Genomic DNA, 12174 nt, shown 5'->3' with positions numbered 1-12174 from the left:
AGTACAACATTACATTAACTCATTTTGATTATACTTCAGACTGCAAGTGCCAATGTAAATAGTGACTAGGCACATCTCCAAAATATTTTCTAGCAGCATATTCTGTGCTCTACGAACACTTTTAACTGACCTATGTGTTGATAGTCATTTAATATGCAGCAAAAATGTTAGCATAAAATAAATACTCAAAAAAGAGGGAAAGCAACAACAAAAGTTATCCAGCAATAATAAGGAAATTTGTATGGAAGTTGGAAATTCAGTATGTGGAATTATACCATCACACTGCCCAAGGACAAAACAAAATGCATCATAAAATGATCTCCACTTGTAGTTAGATACCTCTTCTTTCATCAACTTGATTAGAACAATACGTAATCAGAGGGTTACACACACAGACAAACACAAATTCAAATATTTAATAAATAATAATACTGGATTTTCATGACCTAAATTCATCAACATATTGCCAAATTTTCTCATTTCTTCTAGTTGTTAGAAAAATATGTATCCCACATATAGAATGTACTTGATTGACTTAGATTTCAAGAAATTTTAGGATCTATATTATATTCCTCTAAATTTCCCCTCACTCTCTAAATTACATTTAACAGTTTAAAGATATCATCTTATATATACATACATAAAATGCATACATTATGCCATATATGGATGCATATATGTATACATGCACACACATATATGTATGTGTGTATATGTGTGTTTGTGTGTGTATATATCATTATCTGTGACAATGGCATAGTAGGAAGCCCCAGGAATGTGTCTCCCTCCTGAGATAAAATTGCAATGGCTGAATCTGCCTAATGTAACTGTATTAGAACCTGAGTCGACTGAAGACTTACAATTTCAAGAAGAAAGCTTGTATGGTAAACAAGTTAATTTCAGTCAATTCAGCTCTTAGCACAGAAGCATCTACTATCCTGAAGCTCTCTGGCCATAGTAGCAGCTCAGCAAGTGTTCCAGAAGCAGCTTGGCTACATAGCTTGGGGGATTCAGGGTAGGCCAAAAGGACCCTGTCTTCTGAATATCAAGTATCTCTGCCATGATTGATGATTACTGATTCTGATGCCAGAGAAGTGGAGAAATATTATCAAAACTAAGAAGGAAGGAAGGAAGGAAGGAAGGAAGGAAATGGTTTCTAAATACTTACTGAAGGTATACCTTATTATCAAATATACTAAAGCATATAGTATAGAAAACATTTATGCAAAATCTAAAGGACAATATCAAGCAAACAAATAAATGTACTACTGTGAGCAAACATTATATCCAATGATTAAAACTATGTGGTTCTTCTTATTATCTCTAGAATTGATTCCATACTTTATTCTGACATTCCTCAGATATTTCAAGTCACACTTGTCACTGTTTTGTTACACAATTTCCTTCCCCACAGAAATTTCCTTATTAATACTTTTCTTCTCTTTTAAAATGTTTCCCATTTAGCTTAAGTATAAATACCTTCTTTAGTCCTCCTGTTATAAAGAGCTCCCATAATAAACTCATATTCATTTCCATTTTCTAAAAGGTTTTATTTTATTATTTGAAAAATAGAGCAAGAAAGAAAGCAAGAGCATGGGGGAGGGGCAAAGGGAGAGGGAGAAGCAGACTCCCTACTGAGCAGAAAGCCCCATGGGGAGCTCCATCCCAGGGCCTTGAGATCATGACCTGAGCCAAACGCAGATGCTTAACCAACTGAGCCATCCAGGCACCCCTTGTTTCCATTTTTTAATTGTGGTAAAATAACATAATATCCATCATTTTAACCATCTATAAGTATAGAATTTAGTAATACTAGGCACATGAACAATGTTGTATGACCTTTACCATTATCTTTTTCAACAATTTTTATCATCCCAAATAGAAACTCTGTATCCTTTAAGCATTAACTTGTTATTCCCCTTTCCATTTAGCCCATAGTAATTTCTTTTTTTTTTAAACAGATTTTTACGTATTTATTTGACAGAGAGATCACAAGTAGGCAGAGAGGCAGTCGGAGAGAGAGAGAGAGAGAGAGAGGAGGAAGCGGGCTCCCTGCGGAGCAGAGAGTCTGATGCGGGACTCGATCCCAGGACCCTGAGATCATGACCTGAGCCGAAGGCAGTGGCCTAATCCACTGAGCCACACAGGTGCCCGCCCATAGTAATTTCTATTCTACTTTTTGTATCTATGAATTTGACCACTCTAAGAACCCACTACAAGGAAAATCGTATGATGTTTCTTGTTTTGGCTGAGTTACTTCACTTATTTTAAGTCTTCCAGGTTTATCTATATTGTAGCATGTGTTAGAATTTCCTTCATTTTTATGACTGAATAATACTCCTTTGAGAGTACATACCACATTTTGTTTATTCTTTCATCATTCAATGGACACTTGGGTTGTTTCCTTTCCACTTTTTGACTTTGTGATAGTGCTGTTATGACTACAGCTGTAAAAATATCTGCATAAGTTCCTGTTTTCAATTTTGGGGTGTATGCCCCCAAAGTGAAATTGATGGATCAAATGACCAATTACATTTTAATTTTTTTGAAGACCATCATACTATTTTCCACAATTTGCATCATCTCACAGTCCCACTAGTAACAGTGCATGACGGTTCCAATTTTCTACATCTTTACCTAACTTGTTACTTTTTTTTTTTAAATAATAGTCATCCTAGTGAATATAAAGTGGTATCTCATTGTGGCTTTATTTGTATTTCTTAAAGATTAGTGATGTTGAGCATTTTCTTTCATGTGAGTACTCACAATTTACATACATGATTTTGATAAATGCATATTCACTCTTTGCCAATTTAAAAAAAATTATGGCAAAGAATATATAATATTTATCACCTTATCCCTTTTTAAATGTACAGTATAGTAGTGTTAAGTATATTCACATTAGGCACTGGTGTGATTCCATCCTGCACGGCTGTTTATGGAATAGTAGTCATTTATCTCCATCCACCCTCTCTCCCACTGAAGTGTGGAAGATTTGATGCACATAGACATGAGCTCCCTGGAGGCCCCAGACCTATCTTTTTGGTTGTGAACTAAAGGCTGACAAAGAATTACCACTTTAAGGTGGATAATGTTGAAAATTAGGAGCTGGTGCAAAGGATGAATTACACATTGTTGAAGCAGAGGCAATGAATTATGAAGTCAGTCCAATTAAAGTCACACTGAAAACTCTAAAAATGTCTGTACAGCCAATAGTTTCCCTTGGGGGCTTTGAAATAACACCATGTGTGGTGTTATAGCTGAGATGTGGTTCAGGGCCTGCGCGTATTAGAGCATGGAGCTTAGTAGCTCTGGAAGAAGATGTGGAGTCAGAAGACAAAGGATGTAAAACTCATTAGTAGATCTGGAAATTGTTCTGTCCCTGGAAGTGGTAGCAAGTTTCCACAGAAAAAAGTAAAAATTGCTGCTCCTGAAGATGATGATGAGAAGGAAGCTGAAGAAAAGCCTCCAGTAAAGAAATCTATACATGTTAATCCAGATAAAAATATAATCCAGATAAAAATACAATATCCAGAAAGAAAAAAAATCCAGAGGGGAAAAATCCAGGTAAAAATACAAAAACCAAACCAGAATGGAAAAAAACTCAAAATCATCAACACTAAGACTGAAAGGTCAAGAATGTTTTTAAAAACAGGAAAATCTCCCAAAACACCATAGAGCCTAGTTCTGTAGAAGACATTAAGGCAAAAAGGTAAGCAAGTATAGAAAAAAGTGGTTCTCTTCCCATAGTGGAAGCCAAGTTCATCAATTATATGAATAATCACTTCCAGATGACTAATTGAGAGGCTACTGAAGATCTTTGGCAGTGGAGGAAGTCACTTAAAGAAAACAGTTTAAACAGTTTGTTAAAATTTCAGTCTTCTTTCATTCTGTAATAGTTGATACAGTTGATATCTGACTATACCTTTTATAATGCAGAGTGAGAACTTTCCCTCCCATGTCTGATAAATGTTGTCTAGGTTCCATTACCAAGAATGTGTTTTCCAAAATTCCTGTTGAGTTTTTAAAGATGGAACTCCACCCTTTGCTTGGTTTTAAGTATGTATGGAATATCATGATAAGAAATAGTAGTAGTGGTGGTCGGACAAATGGAAGTGTAGAGATAAAAATATACATGTGAAATAAACTCAGTATTTTAATAAAGTTAAAAAAAATGTATATTCACATTATTGTGCAACAGGTTTCCAGAACCTTTTCATTTACAACACTGAAACTTTATAACCACAAAATACTAATTATCTTTTTCTGTCTCCCTATACCTTGGCAACCAACTTTCTACCTTGTTTCTTTTTTTTAACCTTTTTTAAGAAAGATTTTATTTATTTATTTATTTTGCACAGAGAGAGAGAGAGAGAGAGACCACAAGTAGGCAGAGAGGCATGTAGAGGGGGAGGGGGAAGCACGTTCCCTGCTGAGCAGAGAGCCCGATGTGGGGCTCAATTCCAGGACCCTGAGATTATGACCTGAGCTGAAGGCAGAGGCTTAACCCACTGAGCCACCCAAGCACCACTGTTTCTTTCTTTCTTTCTTTCTTTCTTTCTTTCTTTCTTTCTTTCTTTCTTTCTTTCTTTAAAGATGTTATTTACTTACCTGTCAGAGAGAGAGAGCACAAGCAGGGGGAGTAGCAGGCAGAGGGAGAAGCAGATTCCCCACAGAGCAGGGAGACTGATACGGAACTCAATCCCAGGACCCCAGGATCATGAGCTGAGCCTAAGGCAGACATTTAACCAACTGAGCCACCCAGGCATCCCCTATTTTATTTTCTATGATTTTTTTCCCTATTTTAGACATTTCCTATGAGAGAAATTATATGGTTATCCGTCCTTTTGTGATTAATTTATTTTGCTTAACTATCAATGTTGTATTATGTTACAGGATTTCCTTCTTTTTAAAGGCTGCATAATATTCCACCGTGTGTGTGTGTGTGTGTGTGTGTGTGTGTGTGTGTACACATTTTCTTTCTTTTTTTTTAAGATTTTATTTATTTAGTTATTGGAGAGAGAGAGAGAAGCAGAGGAAGGACAAGCAGACTCTGTGCCCCCCATGGAACCTGATACAGGGCTCAATCTCACGACTCAGATCTTGACCTAGCAAAAATCAAGAGTTGGACACTTAACTGAGCCACTTAGGTGCCCCTCACACTTTCTTTATCCATTCTTCTGTCTGTGAACATTCGGGTTGCTTCTACCTCTTGGATATTGTGGATAATACTATAATGAACATAAATATACAGATATTCTTCAAGATCTTGATTTGAATTCTTTTGGGTATATATCCAGAAGTAGGACTGCTGGATCATACAGTTATTCTATTATTTTTTAAAAACTGTTGAGGAAACTTCATACTGTTTTCCATAATGGCTTTAACATTTTACATTCCCACCAACAGTGTGCAGGGTTCCTTTGTCTTTGTATCCTCACCAACACTTGCTAGTTTCTGTTCTTTTGATAACAGCATCCCAGTGGGTGTGAGGTAATTATCAGTAATGTTGGTGATACTAGTAATATTAAACCTCTTTTCATGTACTTAAAGATCATGTGTATCTTTTTTGTAGAAATATGTACTCAAGTTGTATGCCTATTTGTTAAGTGGGTTAATTTGTTGTTGTTGTTGAGTTGTATAAGTTCCTTATATATTAATCCCCCTATCAGATATAAGATTAGGATTTATTTTCTCCCATTCCATAGGTTGCTTTTTAATTCTGTTGTTTCCTTTAATACACAGGATTTTTAAAATTTGTTGTAGGCCCACTTTTTTTTTTTTAAGATTTTATTTATTTATTTGACAGACAGAGATCACAAGTAGGCAGAGAGAGAGGGGGAAGCAGGCTCCCTGCTGAGAAGAGACCCCCCCCCCCCGATGTGGGGCTCGATCCCAGGATCCTGGGATCATGACCTGAGCCGAAGGCAGAGGCTTTAACCCACTGAGCCACCCAGGCGCCCCTCTAGGCCCATTTTTAAAAAATTTTGTTGCCTATGCTTTCGGTCATATCCAAGAAATCTGTGGCAAATCAAATGTTCTGAAATTGTTCCCTAGATTTTCTTATAGGAGTTTTATAGGTTAGGTCTTACATCTTTGATCCATTTTGAGTTATTTTTTGTGTATGGTATTAGCTAAGGGTCTTAATTCTTCCTTTTGCATAGGAATACCCATTTTTCCAGCACCATTTGTTAAAGAGTTGATTCTTTCCCCATTGAATGGTCTTGAAACCCTTTTCAAAAATCATTTGTTCTTATATGCAAAGGTTCACTTCTGGATTTTCTTTTCTGTTTCAATTGTTCTATATTTCTGCCTTTACGCCAACAAAATACAGTCTTATTGGTTTTGCTTCATTATGTGTTTTGAAATCAGGTAATGTAAGTCCTCCGGCTTTGTTCTCTTTCAGGTTATGGCTTCAGAGTCCCTTGACATTCTATATGAATTGTAGGATGTTTTATTCCTTTACCACAAAACAAAAGTAGCCATTGGGATTGTTAGGGATTACATAGAATCTTGGATCACTATGGAAATTTTAAGACTTTAAGTATTCCAATCTACAAACACGTGATGTCTTTCATTTCAGCTATGAATAATCAGTGAACTTTCATATTCTTTGTTGTTTGATTTCATACAGGAAGGACATTCTCTTATCACTCATATCAATATTGTTTCAGTGCTTCTGAGTATCTTACATCTCCATATAAACTTGAGAAATAAGAATAAATAAATAAAAATAAATTTGAGAATTAGGCAATATCCACAAAATAACTTTCTGGAATTTTGATTGGGATTTCATTGAATCTATAGATAAAGTTGAGAAGAATTGATATCTTAACAATATTGAGTCTTCCCATCCATGAACATCTCTAGATTTATTTATATTCTTATTTATATTTATATTCTTATTTCCCTCATCATAGTTGTTATTTCCCTCATTTAGATTTTAGACATATTTTGTTGGTTTTATACCTATGTATTTCCTTTATTTTGGTGCCTATATAAATTGTATTATGTTTTTAAATTCAAATTCTAATTGTCTAATTGTTCATTGATCATTATAAAAAAACTGACTTTAGGTTATTAACATTGTATTATGCAAACTAAATAGAGTTAATCCTTAATTCCACAGGATTTTGTTGTTGTTGTTATTATTGATTCATTGAAATTTTCTACTTAATCTTGTTATCCATAAACAAAACAGTTTTCTTTATCCCCTCCTTATACCTCTTTTTACCTTTCATTTTATTTTCATATCTTTCAGCATTAGTTAGGACATCCAGCACACAGAGTCTGCCTCTAAGAATTCACCAGTTACTATGTAAGCGGTCTATCAAGGTTATTGGATTCAGCAGCTTCTGCTTCAGGAAGGCTGATCTCTCTCTCTTTCTCTTTTTGTATTCTCCTATTTCCTATGTTTTCAGAGTGATAGTTTCTCCTGTGACCAAAACAGCCTTAATGTTCCCCTAACTCTGAGTAAATTTCAGACAGGTTTTCTTTCTGATTATAGATTCCTGAACTCCCTTTAGTTGAACGATTTACTTTAGAATACTTAAAACTGCCACTTCTTGTTTTGCCCCTTCGTAGTTAATGTAAATATTCTTCCAAACTCTTGCTTATTTTACAACCTATTCATGTCCTTCTTAAAGACCTTGGGAATCATCTCTTTGAAATATAAATATCAAAAGAGGTTGGACCCCTATCTCTCAGTTTCTGAAGGATAGTATAGAGTATAACTTTGATGAGTGCCAAACAGCAAACTCAGAAGGCCTAATTAAACAGAAAAATATTGGCAAACTCAGAATAACTTAATGTGCCCACCATATCTCACTGATTAACTTCTTCCATATTTTTATTTTATGAATCATATTCTCCAGGTTTTTCATTTGTTCACCCCAGTACTTAAAAAATTCTGCTTTCTATTTCAGTGGGGTTGAATTTAGTCTCTCTCCCATATTTCAATGATTTTGATGAAAGTCTTCTTTGCTTATTTAATTCTGTACAGTAGATTTTTTTGTTTTGACACCTGTAACCTCAATATTCTAATAAATCTAAGAAAAATCATTGGCTTTCAACTGTTCAGCTTTCTTTTGTTGTTGTGAAGGCAGAACTTATGATTTGCAAACTTTTCAAATGTTGGAATATAAAAAGGAAACCTAGATAGACTAATCCTTAATTACAAACTTCCTAAGCAGCAAGGAACTGAGGGAATGATTTTTGTGTCTTTCTTTCTTTTTTTTTTTTTTTAAAGATTTTATTTATTTGAGAGAGAGAGAGAATGAGAGAGACAGAGAGAGCATGAGAAGGGGAGTGGGAGAGAGAGAAGCAAACTCCCCATGGAGCAGAGAGCCTGATGTGGGACTCAATCCCAGGACTCCAGGATCCTGATCTGAGCCGAAGGCAGTCGCTTAACCAACTGAGCCACCCAGATGTCCCTTTTGTGTCTTTCTTAAAAGGTAGTTAGAAAATACTCAAGTAGTAATGGTGAGCAGAAAAGATACTAGGGAATGTATTTGGGTCTTGGGAATTATCTGCATCATTCTCTGTTAATGCCTAATAGATTTTGCAGGAATATAGCAAATGGAGACTGCTATTATTACAAATTTGACCTAATTTGTGTCTTTAAATTAATGAAACCGTAGAATGCTAACACTTTTAGTTCATATTTTCTTTTTGTATTTTCTCTCATTTTATCAAACGTGGTGCAGGAGGCAACTCTTGTGCCTTTGCTATCTATTTACATGCCTTAAATAGTTAATTGCATTGACTCAATCAGTTAGTTCATATTCTTTGATGTTTATAACTTCTATTAAAACATAAAGATATCCTAAAATATGAATTTCTGGAAATGAATTTATTTATAAGGAAAACTTTAATATTTAGATTTATATTGACAATTCAAATTATATTTACTTACTCATATCGGCCTCAAATTCTATTTTATAATATAAATTTTGTTTTGTCACTAATTATAACCATAACTCATATTTTAATTGACTTTAACAGCTATTTTTGTAAGATTTTTAGTTCAACAAATAAGAAAACCAGTATCACATGAAAAATTATATATTTAACATGTTTTAGTATTATTTATGTAAGGAGTTCTAGAATAATTAAAATGGCAGTTGAAGAAACTTTTTTGATTTACATATAATTTAAAGAAGATTTTGGAAACTTTATTTGGACTGCTTTAAAATATATGACTTGTTTTTGGTAGAGTTGTAAGTCATATTTCTTTTGAATTTTCAGATATTTTAACATATTTCAAAGGGATATAACATGAATAATCATCCCCCAAATTTGTATATATTTAATAGTCATCCTCTTAGCAGAATTTCTTAAGTAGTCTCTAATGCAACTGTAAGCTAACAAAAATAAAGTATGTGCCACTTAGTAATAAGTAAAGGGAACATATTCATCCTCATTCCAGAGTAACTAGGAATAATAGGAAGATCTTCATCTTTGATTTATTAATCTGTGCGGTTTGAACAATTTCATGTTAACTTCAACAAAATTCTGGCCTGAAAATTAGCTGAAAACAATTTAGATAATCATGACAAAAATCTTGATTTTTCCATTGGGACTAAACAGGTAATATAACAAAATTCTATCAATATCAGGTTTTCTTTATGCCCCTCGATGTCTTTGACCAATAAGTAAACATGTATTCAAATAAATTTTTGTCTCAACTACATTTTGGGGTTAGGTAAGTGGTAAAGTAATCTCAGAACACTTCATAAATACGATTAAATTTACAGAGAAACTTTCTGAAATTCTATCCTCCATATCATTTCTTAATGAAGCTAAAGTTTTGCATCTATGTGATACCCTTACATCTGTCTACTTATCTTTCATAAGAAGTGTGCCTTTAAGGGCGCCTGGGTTGCTTAGTTGTTAAGCATCTGCCTTAGGCTCTGGATATAATCCCGGGGTCCTGGAATCAAGCCCTGCATCAGGCTCTCTGCTCAGTGGAAAGTCTGCTTCTCCCTCTCCGACTTCCCCTACTTGTGTTCCCTCTCTCACTGTGTCTCTCTCTATCAAATAAATAAATAAAAGTCTTTAAAAAAGTCTTTAGCTGGGAACCTATTATTCATATTGAAGGCTAATAATCAGTTCCTTATTTCTGAATGACAGTAACTCTATTTTTTTATAAAGCTGAAATAAATTGTGACCTACTTCTTTTAACAGAACTGTGGCATGAATATTGCATTCATCTATAGGAGAACAAGTTTTAAAATCTTCTCTATTTCATGTCTTCCAACAAATAAATCTGTATTCTATGATAAATGTTTGTCTTTGACCTATATATTAATATCCATTATTGAACAACATGGAACAACCTTTAAAGAAATTAAATTGACAATTGCTAATAACATCAAAAATGTAATTGTTATTTGATGTAATTGACTTGGCAATATTGCTATCTGAAGCTCAATGGAGTTTTTATTCATTGCACTTTTACTTTGATTTTTTAATATATTACTTTGAACCCTAAGAAGTAGCTGCAGAGACAGTCATTACTTTTGACTACAAATAGCTTCAGAACTGATGGGAAAGCTGATTTAGACAGCACATTCAATACAAAGGCCTCTCTTAAGATGTCTTGGTGACAGACTTTAGTGACAAGGAATTCATGTGTCTTCCTTCATATCACAAAACAGAATTCTCTCATTGAAATTTTAACTTCCAGAGAAATAAAGATAGAATTGAAGATTATACATTGATCTCTGACATAATCATATTCAGTGTAAAACTATTTCATATAATGGCATGTGTCTCAGAATAAATTTAATACTAAAATTAAACATTCACTTACACTTGGCAATAAAGAAGAAAAAATGAAAACAGATTCTGAAAATAAAATGGAAAATGAAAAAATAATACAGATATTTATTACCAAGAGCTAATGTAAGAAGACCAAATATATGTATCTCTCTATATGTGTGTGTATGTATGTATGTGTGTGTGTGTGTGTGTGTGTCTATATATATATATATTTATATATATCTATCTCCTGGCAAAGGGGAAAAAAAAGTAGCTCTTAAATGAATGCAACTTCACAGGATCCTAATGTCCCTAAATAATGATGTTAATTGACTCTCTGGAATAACTATAACATTATCATTTGTTTACTGTGTTGATATTCCCAAACAAAACATATAGAAAATGGAAAATTCAGGAAAGTCAGGAATACAAAATTCTACCTTGAGCTGATATGAAGTAGCGGTGGAGTGGCTTCCAACTGCCATATTCTTTGGCTGACTAAATGAAGAGTCTTCTGAAGGTAAACTTAACTGTGATAGAAGAAGCAGAACCATGTCTTAGTATTCAAAAGAAAGAGACAATGCACCATGGTGGTTGCAAACCATGGTAGTTGTTGCTCTTTGACCTACAACTAAATCTTATCAGGTGATATGGAGGTAGAAGATATTTAAAATTTGAAAGATGAATCAGCTGTTTTGATGCACACATCATTACATTCAATATTTATCTATAAAAAAAAAGTAAGTAGAAGATATTTCATTCCCTAAAACAAAAACAATGTGAGCCACATAGGAGATTTTTTTTTTTTTTAAGATTTTATTTATTTATTTGACAGAGATCACAAGTAGGCAGAGAGGCAGGCAGAGAGGGTGAGAGGGAAGCAGGCTCCCTGCTGAGCAGAGAGCCCAATGCGGGACTCGATCCCAGGACCCTGAGATCATGACCTGAGCCGTAGGCAGCGGCCTAAACCACTGAGACACCCAGGCACCCCACACATAGGAGATTTTAAAGTTTCTAATGGCTACAGTTTTAAAAAATGAAGTTAATTTTTTTTTAAGATTTTATTTATTTATTTGACAGACAGATCACAAGTAGGCAGAGAGGCAGGCAGATAGGGAGGGAGACGCAGGCTCCCTGCCGAGCAGAGAGCCTGATGCGGGACTATATCCCTGGGCCTGAGATCATGACCTGAGCCGAAGGCTGAGGCTTAACCCACTGAGCCACCCAGGCATCCCTGAAGTTAATTTTAATATATCTTTTATGTCTAAAATACTATCATATCAAAACATAATGAATATAAAAACTAATGAGAAATTTTTACCTCCTTTTTACATACTAAGTCTTCCAACCAGCAGGTATTTTATCCTCACAGCATATCTCAATTCGTAGCCACATTTCAAGTGGTCAATAACC

At 34.4% G+C, this 12174-nt stretch overlaps 1 pseudogene; it reads left to right on the top strand.

The window, feature by feature from the left end:
* Positions 1-2992: 2992 nt before the first annotated feature.
* On the top strand, positions 2993-3896 carry LOC123956060 (annotated as a pseudogene).
* The last annotated feature ends 8278 nt before the right edge of the window (positions 3897-12174 follow it).

Source organism: Meles meles, chromosome 14, assembly GCF_922984935.1.
Source record: "Meles meles chromosome 14, mMelMel3.1 paternal haplotype, whole genome shotgun sequence".
Classification (NCBI taxonomy): domain Eukaryota; kingdom Metazoa; phylum Chordata; class Mammalia; order Carnivora; family Mustelidae; genus Meles; species Meles meles.
The sequence above is the reverse complement of the archived record's forward strand: the minus strand, read 5'-3'. Positions and strand labels throughout refer to the sequence as shown.